The 24,620-nt window shown below is 45.3% G+C and overlaps 1 long non-coding RNA gene across 1 annotated transcript in view; it reads left to right on the forward strand.

The window, feature by feature from the left end:
* Nucleotides 1-204: 204 nt before the first annotated feature.
* Nucleotides 205-24,620, forward strand: part of LOC135364762 (uncharacterized) — a 70,796-nt gene continuing 46,380 nt past the window's right edge. The window contains exon 1 of the long non-coding RNA XR_010412450.1: nt 205-343. This is a non-coding gene — a long non-coding RNA (uncharacterized LOC135364762). The remainder of the gene's footprint in view (nt 344-24,620) is intronic.

Below are 24,620 nucleotides of genomic sequence, written 5' to 3' on the forward strand. Positions count from 1 at the left end.
TGCCTCACAGTTCTTACCCTTCTTAGCAGGAGCATGGCATTCATCCCCTTGCAAGGTAGCCAACACTAACATGAGCCAACCTTTCTGTTTTTGTTTTGTGAACTTTTCTGCCCTATGCTGTCATGGGCTGAGCGCTTTAGAAATCTCATTCGACCCAGCCTTGTAGGTTCTATTATTATCTTGTTATTTAAATAAGTGAAATACTTGGCCAGAGTCAGTCACGGATCAGTGTTACGGCTGGGATTTGATTCTAGAGCTTGAATTCTTAATCACTATATTGCTTTAAGGACGATGTCTAAATACCCTCCAGCCTCTGGGAAAGGAGCCCTGGGGTGAGTCAGAGGTGAGTCAGTGGTCCCCGTGTCTGGGGAGAGCAGCTGAGGACATGGGGCTCCGGCTTTCTGAAGGGGGTATGGGGGCACCCTGGAGAGGGTAGAAGAGTTCCAAAAAGAGCCAAGATGTGTGTGGGAGCCAAAGATGAGATGATTTTCCTTCTCAGTGCACCTTGGTTTGGGACTGGGTTGTTAAGGGTGGGTAGATGACACCAGCAAATGCATTCAGTATTTTTAGTGTGAGAGTCAATGACTTTCTTGGAAAACAGTCAGCAAAATGGCCTGTTCAAAGCAGTAAGCAAATCAGATCCGATCCTGAAACAGAATGGGCAGTTGCTGGCCTCTTGTGTCTTTGGGTGGGGGCAGCATTGGTTCCTGGGTGAGTGTCAGAGAAAGGTGACATGAGACACAGGAACCAGGAGAGCTTGGGGTCAGGCTTGGTGCAGATGTCTCTGCTGTGTACTTCCTACAGGGGAGGCACCAGGATGAATTTTCAGATTTTGCTTTGGAGAATGCAGACAACAGAGTTGAGGTCATATTATCTGCCCTTTCCCCATTTTGCCTTTAGAATGATTAATAATGTTAAAAATTTGTCATTTATTGGTTATGTGCTTCCTACGTGTCTGGCTCTGTAATGGGCCATCTATGTGCATTGTCTCATTTAGTTCTCATGCAACACCATGGGGTATTACTACCTCTCTTCTACAGATGAGGACACAGGTTCAGAGAGGTTAAGTAACTTCCCCAAGGTCACACAGGGAGTGTCAGAGGCCTGGTCTCTCTGACTTCAGGGCCTTGCTCTTAACTACTCTCTTAGGCAGCTTCTTCTCTACCTTTAGCTGGGACCATCAGAGTGCGACCCCTCCTGGAGGCAGAAGCAGAGACGTAGGGACAGGTGCATGATCTTTGCTAGAACTCTAAAATCACAGGCTCCTCTATGTCTCTCCAGAGCCAGCAAGATTCGGGCTGCGAGGAAGTGAGTGAAATGTAAAGGGAGCTTTTGAAAACCCCAGAACTGTCAGGCCTGAAGGAATGACAGCATTTCTACCCAGGAGCTGTGATTGTGGGAGAGAGGTGTGTGGGCTGGGAGGAGGCTCTGTGCCCTGGAATGAAATCCTGAGGTTGGCCACTTGTTTCTAGTCGTTTGCCCAGCTATATGGCTACTGTTAACTCTATTACTACCTTATTCAACTGCCTATAATTAATACCAGCATTAATACTTGTAACACCTTAATTGCAGCGGGGGGCTGCCGTGCATGGGACAGCTCGATCCTGGGGATCACTGGGGTGACAGACTTTGCAGCCACCTTTGCCTTACCCCCCTTCTAGTGCTCAGAGGGCTCTTACTGTGTTACCAACACTCATCCTAAAAATGCTGTCAATAGCTGTTTTCCCCTTTTCCCAGGGATTCTGAAATATTTTGCATGTGTTCTTCCTACTGAGAGATAGAAGCTGTGCTACAGTTTATCCCCATTTACGAGATGGATGACCTCAGGAACAAACGGGCATCTGAGCTTTGCTTCCACATACAGCCTCCTTTCATATACTATGTTTCTCTCCAGAGAGAGCAAAAATACAGAAAGACAGAAGCCTTATTTATGGAAATATAGAGGAAAACATTTCGAACATCCATTTTTATCAGCGCTGCATTTTTCTACTTAACATTAATCCTTTGTTTCATTTGTATTCTTTTTTTAATTTAAAAATTTTTTTTTATTTTTTAATTTTTTTATTGTTATGTTTATCCCCATACATTACATCATTAGTTTTTGATGTCGTGTTCCATGATTCATTGTTTGTGCATAACACCCAGTGCTCCATGTAGAACATGCCCTCTTTATTTTTTTTATTTTTATTTTTTTATTTTATTTTATTTTTTTAAAGATTTTATTTATTTGAGAGCGAGAGAGAGAATGAGAACACGAGAGGGGGTAAGGTCAGAGGGAGAAGCAGACTCCCTGCTGAGCAGGGAGCCCGATGTGGGACTCGATCCCGGGACTCCAGGATCATGACCTGAGCCGAAGGCAGTCGCTTAACCAACTGAGCCACCCAGGCACCCAGAACATGCCCTCTTTAATACCCATCACCAGGCCAACCCATTTTCCCACCCCCCTCCCTTCTAGAACCCTCAGTTTGTTTTTCAGAGCCCATCGTCTCTCATGGTTCATCTCCCCCTCCGATTTCCCCTCTTCATTCTTCCCCTCCTGCTCATTTGTATTCTTTACTAGAAACACATACCCACGTTAGCAAAGAAAGAAAATTAAAACCTTGTCAATCATAAAAATGAGTCGATTGTCTAAATGTTTTTATCTGAATGGTTTTATCTAAATGTCTTTATCTAAATGTTAGCTTGATTTTTCTTCTCCATATACTTTTAAGGAAAATTTGTGTTCCTTCAACCTATGAACTAATATTTTTAAAAATTATTTATTTATTTATTTTTTAAAAGATTTTATTTATTTGACAGAGAGACAGACAGCGAGAGAGGAAACACAAGCAGGGGGAGTGAGAGAGGGAGCAGGAGCAGCAGGTTTCCCGCTGAGCATCGGAGCCCGATGCGGGTCTTGATCCCAGGACCCTGGGATCATGACCTGAGCCGAAGGCAGACGCTTAACCGACTGAGCCACACAGGCGCCCCAACATTTTTTTTAAAAAGATTTTATTTATTTATTTGACAGAGAGAGACACAGCCAGAGAGGGAACAAAAGCCGGGGGAGTGGGAGAGGGAGAAGCAGGCTTCCCGCGGAGCAGGGAGCCTGATGCAGGGCTTGATCCCAGGACCCTGAGATCATGACCTGAGCCGAAGGCAGACACTTAACCGACTGAGCCACCCAGGCACCCTTGAACTAACATTTATTAAGCTCTATGTATGTGCATAATTCAAGGCTCTGGGGGGCTGTTAAGGGTACAGGTTTGTGTATATTTTCCCTCCATAGAAGTGCTACGGTCTAGCCAGGAAGAAACCTGCCTATCCTTGGTAATGTCAAAAGACATCGCTTCTGTTGTTGGCTGTGATAGATGAAAGGCATGGATAGGTCCTCTAGAACTTCACAGGGAAGAAAGAGCTCCTTGAGTGGGCTGTTCAGAGAGAGGCTCTGGGAGGCAGGGATCATTTATTATCCATTCAACAAACATTTGTTGTGCTAGCTGCTGAGCAGCTTGCTGAGGCTCTGGTGATGAATTAGAACAGCTCTTTGAGGGACTCCCACATGGAGAGGGAAACAGAGAGCTAGGCAGTTACAATCCAGACCCAGGGAACCAGGAAACCCTGAAGAGTTTGTGTGTTAAGTGTGGCCAAAGGGGGGAAATGGAGGGGGTGCCTGGAAATGTGAGGACTACGGGGACTTCTGTCACTCGTAGGGAAGCCCTTTTGCAAATCCTGCCAACGTGCCCTGAGTGCCAGTGGCTGCCCTGAAGGTGATCGATTTTTTTTTCTATTTTTACATTTATTTTTTAATTCACATACAATAAAATCCACTCTTTTTGGTGAGTTTTGGCAAATTCATCATTGTTTGACCACCATCACAATCATGGCACAGTACAGTTCCATCGTTCCTCCCGAAAAATTTCCTCCCACTTCTTTGTAGTCAAGCTCTTTCTTAGCCCCAGCCCTGGAAACCACTGGTCTGTTCCCTGACCTCACAGTTTGTCTTTTCCAGAGTGTCATATAAATGGAACCATATGGAATGTAACCTTTTGAGCTTGGCCTCTTGCACTCAGCATAATACATCTGAGGTTCGTCCACGTTGTTGCCTGTATTGCTCGTTCTTTTTCACTGCTGTGTTGTGTTCCAGCGAATGGATGTACCACAGTGTGTTTCTCCATTCCCAAATTAAGGGGCCTTCTGGTTATTTCCAGTTTTTGGTGATTGTGCATAAAGCCACTATAAACATTTTCATATATATATATTTTTTAATAAGAAAGCATTTAAGATTTCTAATTATTTATGTTCCAGCTACTGTTCTTTTATTTAAGATTTATTTATTTGAGAGAGAGAGAGACAGAGAGAGCACCAGCAGGGGGAGGGGCAGAGGGAGAAGCAGGCTCCCCACTGAGCAGGGAGCCCGATGCGGGGCTCGATCCCAGGACCCTGGGATCATGACCTGAGCAGAAGGCAGACGTTTAACTGACTGAGCCACCCAGGTGCTCCTCATGTTGGTTTTTGTGGGAACGTAGGATTCATTTCCTTTGGGTAATTACTGAGTGATTATCTAGGAGTGGGATTGCTGGTTTGTATGGTCAGTATATATTTAACTTCGTAAGAAACTAGTGAAAGAGAACATAAAACTAAAACAAAAACAAACTGTTTTATAGTGCCTGTACCTACCTGCATTCCTACGAGGCCGTCTGAGAGTTCCTTTTTCTACACATCCTCACATGTTGTTTCTTGTGTTGCTGATTTTAGCCATTCTGACTGGTGTGAGGTGGTATCTCATTGAGGTTTTGATTTGCATTTCCCTGATGATGAATGATGTTGAGCATCTTTTCATGTGTCTGTTGGCCATCTGTATTCTTCTTTAGAGAAATGTCTGTTCATGTCTTCTGCCCATTTTTAAATTGAGTTATTTGTTTTTTGAGCGTTGAGTTTTAGAAGTAGTTGAGTTTTAGGAGTACTTTATATATTTTGGATACTGACCTTTATCAGATATGTCATTTGCAAATATCTTCTCCTATTCCATAGGCTGACTTTTAGTTTTGTTGATTGTTTCCTTTGCTGTGCAGAAGCTTTTTATTTTGATGCGGTCCCCGTAGTTTATTTTTGCTTTTGTTTCCCTTGCCTCAGGGGGCCTATCTAGAAAAAGTTGCTATGGCCCATGTCAGAGACATTACTGCTTGTGCTCGTTTCTAGGGTTTTTATGGTTTCAAGTCCCACATTTAAGTCTTTTAATCCATTTGGAGTTTATTTTTGTGTTTGGTATAAGAAAGTGGCCCAGTTTCATTCTTCTGCATGTTGCTATCCAGTTTTCCCAATACCATTTGTTGAAGACTGTCTTTTTTCCATTGGATATTCTTTCCTGCTTTGTGGAAGATTAATTGACCATATGATTATGTGTTTATTTTTGGATTCTGTTCTGTTCCATTGATCTATGTGTCTATTTTTGTGCCAGTACCATACTGTTTTGATTACTACAGCTTTATAATAATACTTGAAGTTGGGAATTGTGATGCCTCAAGCTTTGCTTTTCTTTTTCAAGGTTGCTTTGGCTACTTGGGATCTTTTGTGGTTCCATACAAATTTCAGGATTGTTTGTTCTAGTTCTGTGAAAAATGCTGGTGGTATTTTAATTGGGACTGCATTAAAAGTGTAGATTCTTGCTCTGTTTCAGCATCATTTGTTGAAAAGACTATCCTCTCTTCATTAAATTGCTTTTGCTTTTTTGTTAAAAGTCAACTGGCCATGCTTATGGTGAGTCTGCTTCTGGGTTTCTGTTCTGTTCTGTTGATCTATGTATCTGTCTTCTCTTCCAGTGAGTGTGGTTAAGTCTTAAGAACAGACAGGGAGTGAGGGGGGAGCACGAAGGGCTGGAGATTTTGCAGGGATAAAACCCTTTTTAAAAAAATTCTTTTAAAGACCTTATTTGAGAGAGAGTGAGAGCGAGAGAGAGCACGAACACGAGCACAAGCAAGGGAGAAGGCAAGCAGGCAAGGGGGGTATGCTTTGATCCCAAGGGTAGGGTGGATACAGTCATTTCAGAGAACATTTAAGTGGGTCTCCAGGATGAGTGAAAACACCACATTCGGTTCTCTTTTGTCACTGATTCAGCACAATGTCCCTATCTCTAAAAGAGGGAGTCTGGCTTCTTATAAAAAACACATCCCAGGCTCAGCTGCTCAGTCACCTCCCAGAGAGAAGAGCCCACTCAGCGCAGGACCCACAGCATCCTATTTATTTGTACCTGTGTGAATTGAAACGTCTCCATTTTTCCCTCTTGCCCGGGGCTCTGTCCCGAGGTCTTGGTGAGTCGCAGTGCACTTCTAGGAATCGACCTGCAGGTGGCAGCAAAACCAAGGTTCATCAAGCGGAAGGCTCCCAGCTCTCCGCCTTCAGTTTAAAGCAGCTCCAATATTGCAGAGCCCATCGAAATTTGGTGTCTGCAAAATAGCAGGCTTGTTTTGAAATCCGCTCCCCCCAACCCTGGAAATAATATTCTCTAAGTCTTTTGGAATCAAATCTGCCAAATAGAGTGTAACATGTTTCCTAATCATTTGGGCCGCATTCTCCCTCCTGAATGGGTGTTGGTTTCCCCGGGAATGTTTTCTGCAGCTGTGGATCATTGAGAAGGTGGTTCCGATTTGCTCTGGTAAAGCTGAAGAAATAGCCAAGCACGTGGCATGAAGTGAAATAAGGACAAATGTGGGCGACACCCTGGAGGCAGGCAAGGAGGGACAAGAGAAAGTCTGGAGGGCCGGGCGGTGAACTGGATGCTCACGGGCCCCGCGTGGTTGCTGAGGTCCACCTGGGCCAGGTAAGCCTCTTCCTCGGAACGTACTCCTCCGCCGCTGCTCCTGACTTCTAGAACTCTGTTATGGAGGACAGAGCTTTCCACAGAGCTCAACTGTCACTTCCGCAGGGACGTCACCCCCTCTCCCCCAGCTCCCTCGTCTCCCATGGAGCCGGCTAATACCCTTGCTCAGAGCACAGTGCAGCTCGCCTTCGTGGGATTTTCCGCGGTGTGTGATTATATGACTGCAATCACATGTACAACATCTCTATCGTCTACTAGATGGCACATCCCGTGAAGGCAGGGATAGTTTTGTTTTGCCTCTTTATTCTACAGGCGTGGCAGAGCTCCTGGCACAAATATTTACTGAGTAATTCAATGGGTATGTAAACAGAAGAGGGAGTGGTCTCTAAAGGCAGAGAGCCGGGTTGATCTGGGTGGAAACCCTATGTGTAACACTTACCCACTCTCTGTTCTTGGAAAGGTTGCTTAAGCTCTCCAAATTTCAGTTTCCTCGAATGTAACATAGAGAAAATCATGCCCGTTTTGCAGGGTGGTCATAAGTATACAAGAGCTTAGCACAGTGCTTGAAACCGAGTAAGTCCTCAAATACGATAGCTACGCTCATTTTTATAGAGGAGGCTTCATAGGCAATTTTCTGGGGGAAACAACGTGGATTTGGGTTGAGAAGGAGATGAAATGACTAACAAGAGAGCTTGTCCTAGAGTTTTGGTGGGAGAGAGGAAGAGAGAGCTGTTGGGGGTGATGGTGCTGCCGTTGTAGCTGCTGAAATGAGCCCCTTGGCAGTCCTGGCACGGTTCACATGTTCTGAGCCGACTGTGCAATGGGACAGAACTGCTCGGAGTCAGAAGTTCGCTGAGCAGGTGAAGCCATAGCCTCGTCTAGAGACGGAATGCGGTTGGACCATCGATGGAAGCTGGAAGCGTCACGGATGTGAGGGTGAGCGAAGCAATCAGATACTTAGGTGCCAACACGCCAGGTGTCAAAGAACCGTGCTCAGTGGAAGTGTGGTTACAGGAAGCCACAGGAGCAGGGTGGGGGTCGGCGTCTTCTTCCCAGGAAGTGCTTTCCTGCTCTTGCATAATGCTTTACATTACCTTAAAAGCAGATCTTGTAAAAGTGCTCGTAAGTATTAGGAATATTCATAATAGCTAAAAAGTAGTAGCAATCCAAATGCCCATCAGCTGATGAATGGGTGAACAAAAGCTGGGGTAGCCATGTAATGGGATATTATCCAGGCATAGAAAGGAATAAAGTTCTGATCCAAGCGATGATGTGGCTGAACCTGGAAAACATTATGCTAAGTGAAAGAAGCCAGACACAAAATAGCAAACATTGTATGATCCCATTTATATGAAGTCCCTAAAATAGATTCATAGAGACAGCAGGAGAGTTACTTCCTGTGTCTGGGGGCTGGGCATGGGGAGTGACTGCTAATGGGCTTGGGTGTCTTTTTGGGGTGATGAACATATTCTAAAATTAGATTGTGGTAAAGGTTTTACGGCTCTGGGAATGTACCGAAGACCGCTGAAGCTTACACTTTACGTGGGTGAATTATATGGTATGTGAATTATCTCTCTTTTATAATAACGATATTAAAAAATATCAGGGATACATCAATGGTTCTCAACCCTGGCTGCACATTACAGTCACTTGAGGAGGCTAAAAAAATACTGATTCACGGGGTCCCAGCTGCAACCAATTCAATCAGAATATTTGGGAAGTGGCACCTGGGCGCTGGGCATTTGTGAAGCCAGAGTTGACAGCTTCTGGCCTGGATGATCAAGGAAGTCGATTTTGATTTTTCTGCCTCTAGAGGACCTACTATGGGCAAAGAGCGGGCACACTCAATTTCGTTGTTGTTGTTTTTGTAAATCTGTGTGTCTGGGGCAATTTCTGTTTACTTTTGCTTGAAGGCAGAAGAATGGCTGAACCATGTGGCCTTACTCGAATCTTTCCCATTTAGGATTTTGTGATTAAATTCATCCATTGCAAATGTGATAGAAAGGGACAAGCATTTGTTCTGGTAATGTCTGGAGCTTTAGGACAACTAGAAACATTCTGTTCATTTAAATTTAGTAAGCAGAGGTAATGACATGGGTAATAACGTGAACGTTTTCATGCCAAAATTGTCCTTCCCACTTAGACAAATGAAAATGATTAAGGTTTAGGAAGAAATTTCTGTTTCATTACTGCTGGCATCACTACCAATATCATAATCAAAAGCAATTAATTGTCTCTTTATTCTGCACATTGGCCCGGACAAGTCAGCCATGTCTCGTTAGGCCAACCAGGGTATTTTTTGAAGAATAGTAATCATGAATGTCCCTGTCAAAATCCTTATGAGAGCTGACCAGAACTAGTTTGAATTGCAATAACCTTTTAAAGAATGAAGAGGGTTGCTGATATCTTGAATTTTGCAGTGCAAGAAATGACGCTGGAAACATTCAAAATAAACACATTAGAATAGAGAATGTCATCCTACGAAATTGGATTTTGGAAGGGCAGCTCTAGTCGCATGAAAGGAGGAAAAAGAGATAAAGGACAGTTTTCCATTTATTGAGCTACTATGAGTCAGACATAAAGCTTCATGCCTCATACTATGTCATTTCATTCTATCTCTAATCATTCTAGGTTAGCATTTTCTTTTTTTCTTTTTTTTTTTTTGCCTATGGGAAAATGAGGCCACGGAGGCCACCTTGTTTGCCCCCAGGCCCCGAGCTTGTAAGGGGAGGTCTTGCCCCTATAACTCTGTCAACCCGTCATTCTGAAGAAAGGCCACATTGTTTCTAGTTGACAGCTTTGTATAGGGAAGAGCACTGAACATTAGAAGACCCAATTTCCAATTCTTTGTGATCTTCGGCAAGTCACAACCTCCGTGCCCCAGTTTCCCGAGCACTAATTGAGGGTGAGAACATTTGCCCCCCGGGATCGTTAGAAGGCAAATAAGTCACGCAGGTCACGGCTTGCCTGGCACGGCGTAGGTGGCCCTTTACAGGTGTCAGTCCGGCTGCTTGGACTTGGCATGTCTAAGCTGTGGGGAAGCTCCTGTGGCAGAGATGACCCATCTTGGGAAAGTGCCCGGCCTCACGTTAGAGTGAAAACCGTCCACACCAGCGGTCCGGCACCAAAGCCCAGGTTGGGCTCAAATTGGAAGGGCTGCCGGGGGGTTCTGTCTGCATGGTAGTTTGCTTTTCAAAGGAATTATTTTCCTGGCTTGAGTTTTTTCAGGAAACCATTAGACTACAAACTTAGAGGAATCTGTGGAGCACCTGCTCTCTGCTAGGTGCTCTGGGGAACAGCTCCGCGTCTTTAAGGAATTTCACATGTAGTCGCGGAGGGCAAAGCAAATATCTGTGAAACAAGAGTAGTACCGAAAAAAATCGTATTCCTTTTTTTAAAAAAAATAGCATACTTAATGCAAATTCAAAAATGCTGAAGGTTATATGGTGGGAAGTCAGACATCGCCCCCACCCCTGTCTTTCTCGTCTTGGTTTCTCTCAGTTTCTTCCTAATTTCTTTCTTTCTTTTTTTTTTTTTTTTAAGATTTTATTTATTTATATGACACAGAGACAGCGAGAGACGGAATACAAGCAGGGGGAGTGGGAGAGGGAGAAGCAGGCTTCCCGCAGAGCAGGGAGTCTGATGTGGGGCTCGATCCCAGGACTCTGGGATCATGACCTGAGCCGAAGGCAGACCCTTAACGCTGAGCCACCCAGGCACCCTCTTCCTACTTTCTGGAGAAATCCTCCCTATGTGCAAATATATAGGTATGCATAGCACCTTCCCTTTTATCAAAATACCAAAGGAGACGTAATACTGTTCTGCATTTTTAAAATTCATAATAGATCTCAGATATTGTGCTGTATCGGTACATATTGATCTCTCTCATTCTATCTAATGGAATTCCTTTGTATGAATGTACTGCACTTTATTTAATGGCTCCTTATCAATGGTCTTTTAGGTTGTTTCCAGGCTTTTGCTACCTGAACAATGCCGCAATAAATTTTCCTGACAAAGAGCCATAATTAAGGGCTCAATTGTGTGTTCAGACTGTAAGTGATTCTCATTTCACAGCGTGGGTGCTAATGGCGTTTGGGATGGGCAGTTTTCTGTGCTCCAGGACTGTCTTGCCCCTGGCATGATTTTTGGCATTTCTGCCCCGCCCCTCTCCTCCCACTCCCAAGTTCCAGTATGCTCCCATTATGACAACTACAAATACCCGCCCCTCCTCATTTCTAAATGTCTCTTGGGGGGGATGCCATTGTCCAGAGTGGGCACTGCAGTGAATTGGGCAGTTAGAGCTGGAAGCCTAGAGACGGGGGAGAGCAAAGGGCGGCTGAGCAGGACTCTGAGGACTGGCACAGGATTTGGGAATGACCACAGAAAGGTCCAGAGGCAGAGTCACCACATTGAGGGATTTCACTCTCTCTCTGCACTTGCTTGCTTACTCCCAGAGAGATGTCACCATGTCTGTAGAACTGATTGGCCTGCCAAATGGTCCTTTGCCTCTAGTGTGAGTCCTGCAAACACTGCTTCAGTTCCTTTCACCAAGCTGTCGTGCTGGCTCCAGGGCCATCACAGGTGTGGAGGCCTGTTCACCAGCAGAACAGGGACAGGCATCCGTACAGTTGAGTGGGGCCACCTGACTGGGTTGGGGGTAAATTACAGAGCGCTTGAATTTTCACTCTGCCGTTTTTGTGCCTGTGAATCATAAATTCCTGGGCAGTCAAAGCTTTACATTGTCGAGCCCCTCTCATTTGGAGAGAGCAAGTCAGGTTGATGTTTGCTTCAGTTAGATGTGGGGAGAAATGTTGCAGAAGAGCCCACAGGTAGGGGGTGTAAGGGACTAGGGGAGGGGAGGGATGGACTCTGTGTCAAGGGAAAAATGATCGAAGTCAGTGATTTCCTAATTGGGTTTCGCACCAGAATTACTTGGAAAAAGTATAAAAGGAAAACAATGTATATTCCTCAGCTCTACTCCAGACCGAAGAAATTAGATTCTCAAGGATTAGGGTCTATATTTTTATTATGATACTCAGGTAATTCTTATGCCCTGTAGTAGCCATTCAAACTTGGAAAACTCTGATTTAAAAAGACTCCAATCAAATCATTCCCACATCACAAATGAGAGGGTTAGAGGAGCCCAGCATGCTATCTGCCCTGTTGGTAAAGGGAGTGAGCAGGTAGATTAATTATATTGGCATTTATTCATTCTGAAATGTTTACAAAAGTAATTAGAAGTCAAATTAGGTTTGATGCTCAGTGACCTTTAAGGAAGGGCTTGGCTTCAAACAACCAAAAAAAAAAAAAGGAAAAAGAACGAAAGAAAAAAAATGTTTATTTCAAAGGTTAATCAGAGCAAAACAGCATGATTAGCTGGGATCTCCAGCATGCAAAAGTAGGGTTATCTGACACTAAGGATGAGAGGAAATGGAGATCACTTACTGGGTTGTTGTTTTTCTGGATTTAGAATGTGAAAGCCACCTTCTTAGGAGAATCCCCCTAGTTATGAGCATGGAGTGGAAATGGTGTTCTGAGAAGATAGGCTGACCAAATCTTCCTAGACCTGAGTCTTTCTTGGCTGGCCCAACGGTTTTCAACTTTTTGACCCTCCTGCTGGGAAGATCTTTTCAATTGTGAATTCAGAGGTCTTGCTCCATGTGGGAGCATCATCAGACTCGACCTCTATCTATTTTCACCTCAAGGCCTTGAGACCATCCCCCTACCTTCCAAAGGTGCTAAGTCCTCCCATCCCTATGGAACTGCTTTCTCCCTCGCCAGCGATGTGGATCCGGGATCCCAGGGTGCATTTTCCTGACAGTGGGGTTCAGGCTGACTAGCTCTGTGATCTTAGGCAAATCTCCCAACTCTCTCTATTCCCCTTCTGCCTTTCTAGATCCATTTCCCCCCCATTCTGTGCCCTGGGAGATTCCTGTAAACTGCATCACACGGACTTCCTTGCCAGACGACTTGCTGCTGGGTTCAGCCAGTGGGGGTCCCTTCCCTGCTTGGTTGGTTGCCTTGGCCCTAACAAGGACCCAACCCTCCCTGACTACATCTCTCCCGCCCCGGGGAAGCCTCAGCTCCACCTCTGGGGCTCTCTTCAGAGCTCCCTTGACACCTTCCTTCCTAGAGCCAGTGATGGCTCCCCCTGGTGGTAGTTGCTGGGTACTTCATCCACCCGCAGTGTTTCCCTGACCTTTGAGAACCTTTGTAAATAATACCTTTAAGAGAGTCTCTTCAGTGGAACACTTGGAGGGAAACTGTTTTATTTTTTTATTTTATTTTTCTTAAAGATTTTTAAAAATTTATTTATATGACAGAGAGAGAGAGCGCACAAGCCGGCCGAGCAGCAGGTAGAGGGAGGGGGAGAAGCAGGCTCCCTGCCCAGCAAGGAGCCAGATGTAGGGATCTGGCCCAGGACCCTGGGGTCATGACCTGAGTCGAAGGCAGATGCTTAACCAACTGAGCCACCCAGGTGCCCCTGAGGGAAACTGTTTTAAATCTGAGTCCCGCCTGATGGGCTTTTTTTTTTTTTTTAAGATTTTATTTATTTATTTGAGAGAGAGAGTGAGAGAGAGAGAGAGAGCACAAGAGGGAGGAGCGGGAGAGGGAGTAGCAGACTCCCCGCCGAGCAGGGAGCCCGATGCGGGACTCGATCCCGGGACTCCAGGATCACGACCTGAGCCGAAGGCAGTCGCCCAACCAACTGAGCCACCCAGGCGCCCTGATGGGCTTTTTAAAAAGCGATCAAATGGGGGGAAGCAAACCTTCCTCTGTCTGCCCTGGTGTAACTGTAAGGATAATGTGAAGAGCCGTTTGGGGAGCGTGCTTCAGAAATGCAAGCGTTCTGCCGTGGGGTGGTATCATAGTTACGGCTCTGGTGACTCCAAATAAAGTCTGACACGTCTTCATAACCCTGCGGCATTTTGGAGTTTTCAATATTTGATATTTGTGTAGTAAATTCTCAAATAATTCAGAGAGCAGAAAGTGAGGAGATGATGACAAGACTGTTTTCCTTCTTTCAAGTATGTAGACTCACTATGTTTCTGGAAGATGCAGGAGTGTCTGGTTTTATTGTCTTTGTTATTTATGGACAGTCCTTCCAGATTCTGGTGACAGGTTGGGATTTATATATATACTTAGTTTTCAGAGTTGCATTAACTTTTGGTTTATGTCTGGGTTCCATAGATATTTTGTTTAAAGTTAGGAGAAGCTTTGTCAAGGGTTGCTGGAAAGATTTCATTTTAGCCTAAAAACCTTGAAAGCATACGTTTTTAAATGGCTGCACACATATGTTATAATTTGTTTAACCATTGCCTCATTGTTAGATAACTACATTGTTTCCAGTTTTGCTCTATGATGAATAGTGATAGAGTGACCATTCTGGTCCTCACAGCCTCCTGCACATTGTTCAGCAATGCTAGGCGCTGCTCAGGTCAGGTCCCGGTGGATACTGCAGTAAATGAGGCAAAGCCCTGCTGTCATGAACTTATATTCTAGTTGGGGAGAGACAGAGAGACAATAAAGAAACAATTGAATGAAAAGGGTAAAGCAGGGTAAGGGAGATACATAATGCATTGCCTATTTAAATAGGGCAATCACAGAAAGCCCTTCTCATATGATGACATTTGAACGGAGATCTGAATGATATCAGGGAGCAAGCTGGGGAGAACTCTGGGGGAAGGGCATTCCTGGCAGAGGGAATGGCAAGTGCAAAGGCCTGGAGGCAGGAGTGTGCTTGACATGCTTGCGGAACAGCAAGGAAGTCAGTGGGACTCAGAGGAATGAGTGAGGGACAGTAGTAAGAGCTGAAGTCAGAAGGGGAACTGGGGGCAAGATCTTGAAGAGTCTTATAAGCCATTGGAAGGACTCTGATTGGTTCTTAAAATGATGAGGGACCTTGGAGGGTTTGGAGCAGGGGAGTGACAGGATCAGACTTTGATTTAAAAGGCTCTCTCTCTGGGCGCCTGGGTTGCTCAGTTGGTTAAGCGACTGCCTTCGGCTCAGGTCATGATCCTGGAGTCCCAGGATCGAGTCCTGCATTGGGCTCCCTGCTCGGCAGGGAGTCTGCTTCTCCCTCTGACCCTCCTCCCTCTCATGCTCTCTGTCTCTCATTCTCTCTCTCTCAAATAAATAAAATAAAATCTTTAAAAAAAAAAATAAAAGGCTCTCTCTCTCTCTTTTTTTTAAGATTTTATTTATTTATTTGAGAGAGAGAGAGAGACAGAGTGAGTGTGGAGGGAAGAGCAGAGGGGGAGGGACAAGCAGACTTGATGCTGAGCACAGAGCCCGATGTGGGCTCAAGAGTCAGACGCTTAATGAACTGAGTCACCCAGGTGCCCCTTAAAAGGCTCTTTTGACTGCTGTGTGGAAGATGCTCTGAAGGGGTCGGGGTAGAGTGGGGATGACCATTTAGGAGGCCTTGGGGGTAATTTGGGGAGAGATCATGGTGGCTTGGATTAGGGTTGTCAGGTGGAGGTCATGAGGAATGGTTGGACTGTGGGTATATTTTGAAGACAGAAGTGGCAGATTTTAATCATGATTGGAAGCAAGGTATGAAAGAGTGAAGGATGACTCTGGGTTTTGCCCTGAGTCATGGTGGTTGAAGGATAAACAAATGAATGTCTTGTTAGGGCAGGAGTTCTTAATCCGGGGCACTTATGCCCCCCAGGGGACATTTGGCAGAGAGTCTTGTTTGTCACAACTGGGATGGAGGGTGTTCAGGGATGCTCTAGCCCTCCCACAATGCATAGGACAGTTACCCACCCCCAAAAAGAATTATCTGCCCCCAGATGTCAATAATGCTGAGACAGAGAAACTCAGAGTTAGGGAGATCACTGCTTTTTTCTTTGCTCAGCCTCTTTCCTCTCTTGGCTTTGTTCTCTCCCCCCAGATGGGTTTCTTGCTGTGTCTTATACAAGTTAGGAAATGATTGGCCCAGGTGTCCTCCCTCCCTCCCATCAAATGTGACCTTTAAAGCCCCATATCCATATTCAACTCACTATACATGGTCTCTGTTTCAATTACACATTTTCAGCCGAGAGAATTTCATAGGCCTGAGTGTTTTTTCTGTTCCAATCAGGCATGTCAGAGGTAGGCTCATGGAAGTCCCTGTCCATGTAACAAAGATTGCAGGAAAGATATTCTGGGAAAGAGCGAAGGTCAGATAAGAAAATGAACGGAGTGTCTGTTGTATGAACTTGGAGAATTCAACCTGAAGACCTGACTTGTGGGGGTCCCGCCCAGCCCATAGAATCATCTAGGCCCTGTCCTTTATTTTTTTTTTTTTTTTTATTTTTTTTTTTTTAAAGATTTTATTTATTTATTTATTAGAGAGTGAGCGAGAGAGAAACAGCATGAGAGAGGAGAGGGTCAGAGGGAGAAGCAGGCTCCCCGCTGAGCCGGGAGCCCGATGCGGGACTCGATCCCAGGACCCTGGGATCATGACCTGAGCCGAAGGCAGTCGCTTAACCAACTGAGCCACCCAGGCGCCCTAGGCCCTGTCCTTTAAAATTAGCAGGGGAAGGAAGCCAGGAGAGAGGGGTGATGGCTAAGGATCTCCTGGGCCATATTCCAAATCTGGATCCCCACTGGGCTGGACATAAAAGAGAAGACTGCTTGCTGTGTTTTTCCTTTCCCTTTTTAATTGAATTTGAATCCAGCATATCTTCAGAGGAAATCATCTGGAGCAACGAACACTCATAGCTAGTGAGTGGCATGAAAAGTAATAGTGGGGAAAAAGCATGGAAGGCAGTGTGCATTTATGGTGACATATGGCTCTCCTCCTGGATTTTCATTGACTACATTATCCAGGCAGGAACTTGTTTTCCCAGAGAAAGGGGTATTCTGCAGATGGCAGCGTATTGGAATCATTGTCAAAAAGAGGAGAGATGATATCAGCCTCATATTGAATCAAATGTTCAGTTAAGAATGAGTCTGAGAGGGTGCCTGGGTGGCTCAGTTGGTTAAGCGACTGCCTTCGGCTCAGGTCATGATCCCGGAGTCCCGGGATCGAGTGCCGCATCGGGCTCCCTGCTCAGTGGAGAGTCTGCTTCTCCCTCTGACCTTCCCCCTTCTCATGCTCTATCTCATTCTCTCTCTCAAATAAATAAATAAAATCTTAAAAAAAAATGAGTCTGAGATAATTTTTCCATGTAGTAATAAGTATTTTGATATTTCCAGCCTGCTCTTCCACATGACTAATGCACTTCTCACCAAGGGATGTCTCTGTTTGTTAGCCTTAAACTAAGGCTAATAAAAATGGTGGTCGGGACAGAATGCTGCTGGTGAGGAGAGAGGTAGCTCAGGGAAGTGCTTCTGGGCTCCTGGTGTGGGCCAAACAGGAGACCTTGGTGACCAAAATGACTTGTTTACTCCTCCCACCCATTGGAAGTAGCTGTAGTTCTCAGATCTCTGAGTTAAGCCTTTGAAAGTCCCTGTAGAAAGACAGATATCATCTACTGAAAAAGCCATGAGAGGCTATTTGCACTTTTTGAAAAAAACCCACAATTTTATTGAGGTATAATTGACATACAATACAATTCACCCATTTAAAGTATACAATTCAATGGTTTTTAGTATATTCACTGAGTTGTGCCCCCTGCCCCTGCCACCACAATAGACTTTGGAACATTTTCATTACCCTCAAAAGAAAACCTGTGTCTATTTCCCCCAAAGCTCCAGCCTTAGGCAACCATTAGTCTACTTTCTGACTCTCTCTATTTGCCTCTTTGGAAAATTTCATGTAAACGGTGTCACACAATATGTCATATTTTGTGTCTGGCTTCTTCCACTCAGCATGGTTTCAAGGTCCATCTGTGTCATGGCAGATGTCAGTATTTCATTCTTTTCTATGGCTGAATAATATTCCATTGTGTGCAGGGATTGTGTGTGAATTTATTTAATTCATTCGTCAGTTGATGGACATTTGGTTGGTTTCCAGTGTTTGGCTCTTGTGGGTGATGCGGCTGCAAACATTTGTGTGCAGGCCATCTGTGCTTGAGTTGATCCACTCAAGGAGAAGACTGCTCTCTGAGTCTGCCCCGATCTGCCTTCTTCTCTCATCCCTCTCCTTCCTGCCAGTGGATTGCTCTCTCCCCTCTCGGCGTCTTGCACGTCTTTCTGTTACTAGACCTTGTTGCAGTCTTGTGTGACGTTTTCCTCGCCATCCCATGTGTCACCTCTGTGAAAGCAAGGACCATGTCTTATTCATCTTTCTGTCCCCAGCACTTGATAATATTATGTTTACAGCTAGTTCTACTTCTTAAGTAATTGCTGGATTTCCAGTTATGGCCTTTAAAAACAATGAGTTTTTGTATCCTACCCCTTCCTTCCTTCCTTCCTTCCTTCCTTCCTTCCTTCCTTCCTTCCTTCCTTCCTCCTTCCTTCCTTCCTTCCTTCCTTCTTCCTTCCCTCCTTCCTTCCTTCCCTCCTTCCTTCCTTCCTTCCTCCTTCCCTCCTTCCTTCTTCCCTCCTTCCTCCCTCCCTCCCTCCCTCCCTCCCTCCCTCCCTTCCTTCCTTCCTTCCTTCCTTCCTTCCTTCCTTCCTTCCTTCCAGTTTTTATTTAAATTCCAGTTAGTTAACATACAGTGTAATATTGGTTTCAGGAGTAGGATTTAGTGATTCATCACTTACACACAACACTCAGTGCTCATCACAAGTGCCTTCCTTAATGCCCATCACCCATGTAACCCATTCCCCTGCCCTGTATCTTACTCTTTAAAGGAATTTCGGAGTGGGGGTTTAGCCTGAAAATTTCACATCTTTTTCTCTAGTGTTCATGGGTCCTTTCTGGCCATGGCCTAACTCAAAGGGGGCTGGAATCTGTCTGTCTTGTTCATTCATGGTGAACCAGAGGGAAGCACCAAGGGGATTCAGAAAGAGATTTTTGTGTGTGTGTCTCTTTTTTTTCCCTTTTGAGCTCTGAAGGAGGGGAAGCACCTAATGGGGCTCCAGTGGGGGGGTTAATTCAGTGAAGCATTCGCATAGGTGGTTAATGACCATCATGAAAGTGTGGGGCTATGGCCAGTGGGAGGCTGCTTGAGGCTGGTAGGGGACAGTGTTGCTGTTGACGACACAGTTGGACTTTCTCTTGAGCATCTGCTCAGCCTGGAGCTGACATCTTTTGTACTTTTTACAGGAAATGATCAGATCTTTTTTTTTTTAAAGATTTTATTTATTTATTTGACAGATAGAGAGCACAAGTAGGCAGAGTGGCAGGCAGAGCGAGAGGGAGAAGCAGGCTCTCCACTGAGCAGGGAGACCAATGTGGGACTCGATCCCAGGACCCTGGGATCATGACCTGAGCTGAAGGCAGACGCTTAACCGACTGAGCCACCCAGGCACCCCCAGATCTTTCTTTAGTAGGTCAGGGCTGTGTGTCTCCACATGGCTTTTGAAGATGATGTGGTTTCTCACAGCCAAGTGGCGAAGGTCACATTGACTGGCCTGGGTCCTCTGACCGGCTGACTTCTGGGCTGTCATGGCCATGGCCGTTGCTCAGTCCTCAGTCCTCAGGAGACCCTGGAGGGTTTGGAGCAGAGGAGTGACATGATCGGACTTTGAGTTAAAAGGCTCTTGGGCTGCTGTGTGGAAGATGCTCTGAAGGGGTCGGGATAGAGTAGGGGTGACCAGTTAGGAGGCTTTGGGGGTAATCTGGGGAGAGATGATGGTGGCTCGGAGTGGGGTTTCACAGTGGAGGTCCTGCAGAATGGTTGGACTGTGGGTGTATTTTGATGGTAGAGGTAGCAGATTTTCATCACGGCTGGATGCAGGGTATGGAAGAACGGAGTTAAGGATGACTCTGGGTTTTGTCCTGAGGAACGGTTGAAGGATAAACAAATGAATGTCTAGTTAGGGCAGGAGTTCTCACCCTTATGTGCCCTCCCAGAGCTCTCACTTCCAGTTTTGAAACTGCTCATTTGCTGGCCTGTAGAGTCCACTAGTCTCCATGGTCCTGGACAATCAAGATTTTGTTTCAGCTCTGACAGTGCTGGGCACCTCATAGGTTCTCAGTGACTGTTTTGGAGTGGGCCACTTCCTGGCATCCCCTTCGGGCTTGCTGAGGGTGTAGGTACAAGAGGAGGAGGCTCTCTGGGTGTGGGAATGAGACTGGAGAGCTTGGCATGCTTTGGCTTAGAGAGAGGCAATCCAGAATTGAAACTTCCATTCTCAAGAGCTTGTCCAAATGGCCTTTGTGTTTAAATGGTCTTCTCGTCGGATGGTATCTCTCTACCTATACTTGGGGTGCTGGGTCTTTGCATAGGGCTTCTGAGGTGATGTTTGGCTCTGAACTTTTAGAAAAGGCATGTGACTTCGAAATGATTTTCCTCTCCTGGTCTGAAATTGCCTCAGTTTGTTGAAATCACCTTAGACAACCTATTTGTTTCCGCCCAGATAATAAATCCCTGGGCATGTGTTGCAGTCAGTACTTTCCCAAGTGCTTTTTTTTTTTTTTTTTTAAGATTTTATTTATTTATTTGACAGAGAGAGAGAGAGAGAGAGAGCGCACAAGCAGGGGGAGTGGGAGAGGGAGAAGCAGACTCCCCACTGAGCAGGGAGCCTGATGCAGGGCTCGATCCCAGGACCCTGGGATCATGACCTGAGCCGAAGGCAGGCACTTAACCGACTGAGCCACTCAGGTACCCCTTCCCAAGTGCTTTTAAAGAATTCTTTCGGGGGAGCAAAGCTGTATTTTATTATTCTGTTGTCCTGAGCACTGCTACCTGGAAGGTGTGGCTACTTCTAACCTCAGTGAGTAGGTGGTAGCATTTGCTTTTCCATTTTTATGAATAAAGCAATGAGTATTATGGAGGCAACAGCTATTTAGAGCCAAGTACAGGTTTTCTTAATCTTTTATCACCATGCCATTTATTTCTAATCACTTTGCTGATAATTTGTATTGACGATACATGACTACTTAAATAGTTCATATATTCTGGTAATAAATCAATTCCTGTCTTTCCTTTGAGCTCTCTTTGGATTTCCTATGCCTTCCTTTGAGAATGAATAGCTGGGTAATCAAATTGGTGAGGAATCTCCCTAAAAAAAAAACAAAAACCCAAACCCCCACAAAATAAATGAGGGTGATGTTTATCTGCAGGTTTTGAGAGGATCCAACCACAGAGGTGCTTTGAATTCCAAGGCTCAGAAGCCCCATCATTCTATTCCACAGCAGCTTGGAGGGACCTTTCACGAGCATGGAACACTAGAAATAACTAATGTGGATTTTTCCTTCTTTTTAAAGTACTTACTAGCAATACCATTCACCCCACGATTAATCAAAACCTGGTTTGGGGCCATCTCTTCTTGGGTGTCCTTAACAACTGTAAGAACTTGTGAGGTCATGTCTTTTTTTTTTTTTTTTTTAAGATTTTGTTTATTTGAGAGAGAGAGAGAGCACGAGTGGGGTGAGGGACAGAGGGAGAAGCAGACTCCCCGCTGAGTAGGGAGCCAATGCGGGACTCCATCCCAGGACCCTGGGATCATGACCTGAGCCGAAGGCAGACGCTTCACCGACTGAGCCACCCAGGCGCCCCGAGTAAGGGCATGTCTTCTATGTCTCTACAACACTCACAGTGCCTCTCATGGGCTGAAACCCAGTGAAGAGCTGGTTTTGAGTATTTGCAGACATACCTCATTTTATTGCACTTTGCTTTACTGTGCTTCGCAGATGTTGCCTTTTTTTGTCCCCCCACAGATTTTAGGTTTATGACAAGTCTTGTTGAGCAAGTCTGTCGGTGCCATTTTCCCAGCAGCACTTGCTCACTTTGTGTCTCTGTGCCCTATTTTGGTAATTCTTGCAATATTTCAAATTTCCCATTATTATTGTATTTGTTATGGTGATCTGTGGCTAGTGACTATGAGTTGCTGAAAGCTCAGATGATGGTTAGCATTTTTTTAGCAATCAAGTATTTTTTATTAAGGTATGCACGTTGTGTTTTCTAGACATAATGCTATTGCACACTTAATGGACTACAGCATGGTAGAAACATAACTTTTATATGCACTGGGAAACCAAAGATTTCATTTGACTCACTTTATTGTGATATGTGTTTTATTGCCGTGGTCTGGAACTGAACCCACAATATCTCCAAGGTATGCCTGTATATTTCCATATGAATATTCCACCTTCAGTTCAAACCCTGTATTAGTTAAGTTAGTCTCCTCTTTGTTTTAAGATGGACTTAAGTCGGGGGTGCCTGAGTGGCTCAGTCGGTTAAGCGTCTAACTCTTGATTTCAGTTCAGGTCGTGCTCGCTTCGGCAGCACATATACTAAGATTTCAGTTCAGGTCATGATCTCAGGGTCGTGAGATCGAGCCCCGCTGGTGAGGTCCCTCTCCCTCCCTGTGCTTGTGCTCTCTTTCTCTCTCTCTCAAATAAATAAGTAAAATCTTAAAAAAAATGGATTTAAGTCAGCTTCCTTGGATGGCATATATCAAGATAACATAAATTACAGAAACATAGGGAAACATGAAGAGAGGGTAGGGCCATAACATGCGGCCCCCATGAGGCATGCATGCTACAGGTGAATCGCAGAGGTAGCTTTACAAGACTAAACAGGAAACCTGACTGGTTACGCAGTCCATGTGCTGAAAGCAAGCCAGCATCTCAGGAGGAGCACCCCACTGGATCCTAAGAGCCTAAAGGAGTTTCTCGAAGGCTATCGGTGAGACTCACAGCTCTCTGCTGACCCGGGCTCTCCGAGGGATAGATTTTTGAGTATAGAGAGGCATGGATGGACTGCGCAGCTTTCAATCAGTCCTTCATAAACTTGGCTTCTCTCAGCAGAGTTTGTTCAAACGCAGTTTATTTTTAAGAGAACATATCCATCTTGTTCCCAAATGAACTCTCCCTTCTGCTTCTCTTTTTCTGAAAGAAAGCTAAAATCCTACAGCTATGTAAGTCTGCATGATTCGAGCTTCCTAGGACTCCTTTGCTTGTTTCTTCTCATAGCCAACCAGCTGTCAAAATCTCCTCCTTTCTCCTTTTCTCGTCTTCTCCTCCTCTCACTCCTCCTTCTCTCCCAACTTTCTTCCCTCCCTCCCTCTCTCCTTCTCTTCTTTCCCTCATCACCCACTCCGTACCAGAAGCTGACTATGCAGACGAAGGCATGGTGTTAAATATGTGTACCATTTGGCAAGGGGACCGGCCAACCAGAAGGAATAGCGGCTTTGGTGTTGGAGCAGTGGTCTCAAAGCCTTCGGCGCCAGGCATAAAGGCGTAAACTCTCCATTTGCTGGGTTGGGGAAGGGGGTATTTTTGGGGAGTTCTGGGAGAAGGCTAGGGTGGTAGAGTGGGCATGAGGGTGAGTGAGTGGTGCTTTCAGGTAAGGGGCTACTTACTCACAAGTAGAGAAGTGTTTCGGTATTTTAGCAGCTGATGCGCCCGCACTGGTGGACGCTGGTGTGTATCAGCCCTGGGTAGACGGGGTCACAAAGATGACCCGGCCACGCTTCCTACCCTAGAGGAGACTGGAGTTCACCATCTTCAGAATGCATTTCAGAAACAGCCTTTTCTCTTTCTCTCTATGCCACGACTATAGTTTAGACCCTCACTGTCTCAGACTCTATCCACTACAATGACCTCTTAACTGGTAACTCCAATGGAATTTTAATTTCTTTCCTCTTTTATTTTCCCTTTCCAATGTTTCAAGTATGTGCTGCCAGAGAAAGTTCCCTAAAATACTGCTTTTATCACACTATTGCCTTCTACTCCAAAACTGTTAATGGCTTTTCTCTCCTTTCTAGGATTATATTCACACTCCCTAGCTGGGCATGTGGGGCCCTCCGGTTGCACTTGAGCCACTGTATGGAATAGGGTGTCACAGAAGGAACAGTTATGGTCCCCTCTGTTCTTAAGTAGCTTAAAATGGGTAGTGAAGGTGTGGAAGAGATGTTTGTAATGATTATTATGTAGAAGAAGCAAATGTGGGAAACAGGCAGGTGATGGGGGTGTTGGGTGGGGCAGGCTGGTGTCGCTAACAGGATTGGACGGCAGGGGGTAAAGTCCCTTTGCGCCTGACTTATCTTGGTGAGCTGAGAGCAATGGATTCCTAGGCCCAGGTCCTGATTCTGGGTGGTTGAGCCAGTGTGTTTGAGACCCACCTTCACATATTTACCACCTGCCTCAGAATGTTACCTTCAGCCCTCAGTGGAAATCTGGCGGTCCTGGGCCCAGCTGGCTTCACAGCATAAGCCCTGGGGAGAGTGACTGGGCACCTTTCTCTGAGCTGTTTTAAGACAAAGTTTGGCTCAGTAGTCCCTGGGCTTAGGCCAGGGGAAATCATTCCTACCTCCTACGAACTGAGAACCTACCATAGCCATCCTAGGGTACTACAAGTTATGCATTTTGCCAACATTTGCACATGTGATCTTGTTTAGTCTTCATCTTTATCTTGTAAAGTAGGTATGATAAGAAAACTGAGGCCCAAAGGCTACTTTAGCCATGATTGCTCTGTGGGTAAATCTTAGAGTCAGGATTGTAGGGCTACCAGAATCTAGACTGTTTCTACTCTATCGCTTGGCCCTGCTGGAGCTAATACTTTCTGGGAGTGTGGGCAGGATCAGGATTGCCTGTCTCCTCTATCTGCCATATTGGGAATGGGACTTTTAAAGCCCTAAGCCCCACTGCTATTTCCTCTTATTAATGAAGGTGGTTGAATGTTCATCTGCCTCGGGAAACAAGGATACCCTTCTTCGCAGGCAGAAGTATCTGTATTTCGTGATCGAGTGACCATACCAAATGTCTCAAGCCCCCAGTCCATATATCTCTACACTACTTTCAGTGCTTTTCTTGGTTTTTAGACATTGAAGGTCC

Source organism: Mirounga angustirostris, unplaced genomic scaffold (assembly GCF_029215605.1).
Source record: "Mirounga angustirostris isolate CCGP_5_RB_7025 unplaced genomic scaffold, mMirAng1.0.hap1 SCAF_6, whole genome shotgun sequence".
Taxonomy (NCBI): domain Eukaryota; kingdom Metazoa; phylum Chordata; class Mammalia; order Carnivora; family Phocidae; genus Mirounga; species Mirounga angustirostris.